Consider the following 2,302-nt stretch of genomic DNA (forward strand, 5'->3'; position numbering starts at 1 on the left):
CCTCCAGACTCTGGCTCCTCCTCCACCACCACCAATATAGAATAGTAAGCAATGGACTGCTAATCTTTTTTCTTAATAATTTTATTGGGGACTCGTATAACTTTTATCACAATCCACCCATTGTGTCAAGCACATTTGTACATTTGTTGCCATCATCATTCTCAAAACATTTGCTTTCTACGTGAGCCCTTGGTATCAGTTTCTCAGTTTCCCCTCCCTCCCACATGGACCCTTGGTAATTTATAAAGTGTTATTATTGTTTCATGTCTTACACTGACCGATGTTTCCCTTCACCCACTTTCCTGTTGGACTGCTAATCTTAAAGTTATGGATTCAAACCCACCAGATGCTCCTGGTGGTGTAGTGGTTATGAGTCGGGCTGCGATCCACATGTTTGGCAGTTTGAAACCACCAACAGCTCCTCTGGATAAAGACTGGGCTTTCTAGTCCTATAAGCAGTTAACAGTCTCAGAAACCCACCGGGGGTTTCTATGAGTCAGCTCTGACTTCATGGCAGTGAGTAGCTGCTCTTAGGGAGAAAGATGAGGCTGTCTTCTTCCATAGAGATTTACAGCCCCAGGAAACCTTATGAGTGGAATTGACTGGATGGGAATGGGTTGGTTGGTTGGATGGGAGAGTAGTTAAGATCTTCCAAAGCAGTAAGGAAACCCAATTTTACTTCCTTCTTGTTATTAAAAACAGCTACCTTTTCCATGTCTTTGCAATGTCATCCTTTATTAGCATCCACATTTGAAGTGGACGCAGATGATCTATAAACAGTGGGTACTTGACAATCATTTCTATTGGCTCCAGCACGCTCTTTGCTGGTGGTTCTAAGGCTCCATCTCCTCTGTGTTCTGTGTATTGTAATGGGGTAACAGGTGTGCTGGGCTACACTTAAGCTGTGTCCTCAGCAAAGACATGGCTGCATTTGAGCTGCATCCTCAGTCAGAGGGCCGGGTGGGATGGTGGCAGGCTGTTGAATGGTAGAGCTTTTTTTAATAACTCACTGGTTTTTTAATAACTCGCTGGTTTTTTAATAACTCGCTGGTACAGCAAGCTCGCAGGAGGATAATGGCACGTTTTGAACTGTAACTTTCCCCACTAGCGGGGTGAAGAGTAAGGCTCCAGATGCTAGCCTGGCTTTATCCATTGTCCACATCCGTTAGCAAGGATATCTATTCATGAACTTCAGGCTCGGTGCACACCGTTGTTGTTGGGTCCCATCGAGGGGACCCCAAACTCTTGCCTGTGCCATCTTGACACTTCACTTTGGGTCACATGGTGATTGTCCTCAGGAGGGGGCAGAGCGCCGTGCCCATTGGGCTGGAGCAATGGCAGTCTCCAAAACAGGCGTCCTCTTTGGGCTCCTCTTAGTTACTGTCCCAGAACCCTGTTCACAGACTTCCCCTCGCTGTCTCTGCCTAAATCAGAAGAGCAGCACCAGGTTTCTCTCAGCCCGCCGAAAGCCACTCTCTGGGGCTGGGACTAGATTCCCCTGTAGCAAAGAGACTGTGAGGAGAGTAGAGACCCAGTGGAGTTCTTCTAGAAAGGAGGAAATGGGTGTTGACTGTAATGAAATGGGTGTTGGCTGTAATGAAAATGGGTGTTGACTGTAATGAAAATGGGTGTTGGCTGTAATGAAGGTTCCTCCCACAGCTGCAGTTTCCTCAGGTGAAAAATGGGGCTAATATTGTTGGTATGCCATTGTGTTAGGCAGGGTTCTCTAGAGAAACAAAACAAGGACACTTATGATTACATAATGTAAAAAAACAGGATAGGTGTATACAGTGAGAAGACATATAACAGTTAATTAGTCCACACAGCAGTACTGAGGGCTCCGTTCAACTCACTTCCGTGGAACAGTTAATATACTGTAAGTCCTTCAACTCACGTGGGCTGATGGGTCCAAGGTCAAGGAAGCAGACAGCAGTCTTCCTCCGGGCAAGGCAGGCAGAGTCTGCCCGCAGGCAGCAGGCCGCAGGCCGCAGGCCGCAGGGCAGTCTGCAACAGTCAGTAGCTAGGGAGCTAGCAAAGCAGGCCTGGACGGGCCTCATGGCCATTGAGTCAGTAGTGACTCTAGGCAGCAGTTGTCAACCTGTGGGTCTCAACCCCTTTGGGGGAGTCAAACAACCCTTTCACACGGGTCGCCCAATTCATAACAGTAACAAAATTACAGTTATGAAGTAGCAACGAATACTTACCTGGCAGGGGAGATACCATGATCACAAAGGTGGTTTTCCCAGGGCGAGGCTTATCCATTGCACTCTGGATGTGCTGACCCCTGCGACTTCCCCAAATG

The 2,302-nt window shown here is 47.6% G+C and overlaps 1 protein-coding gene and 1 pseudogene across 1 annotated transcript in view; both read left to right on the forward strand.

Moving 5' to 3' along the window:
* The window catches only part of EXT1 (exostosin glycosyltransferase 1), a 309,869-nt gene that overhangs the window by 168,040 nt on the left and 139,527 nt on the right, over positions 1 to 2,302 (forward strand). The gene's annotated exons all lie outside the window — the stretch shown is intronic.
* Positions 2,197 to 2,297, forward strand: LOC115869091 (annotated as a pseudogene).

The sequence above is a fragment of the Echinops telfairi genome, unplaced genomic scaffold (genome assembly GCF_000313985.2).
Source record: "Echinops telfairi isolate 266 unplaced genomic scaffold, ASM31398v2 ScPeMD7_1;HRSCAF=3_0, whole genome shotgun sequence".
Taxonomy (NCBI): domain Eukaryota; kingdom Metazoa; phylum Chordata; class Mammalia; order Afrosoricida; family Tenrecidae; genus Echinops; species Echinops telfairi.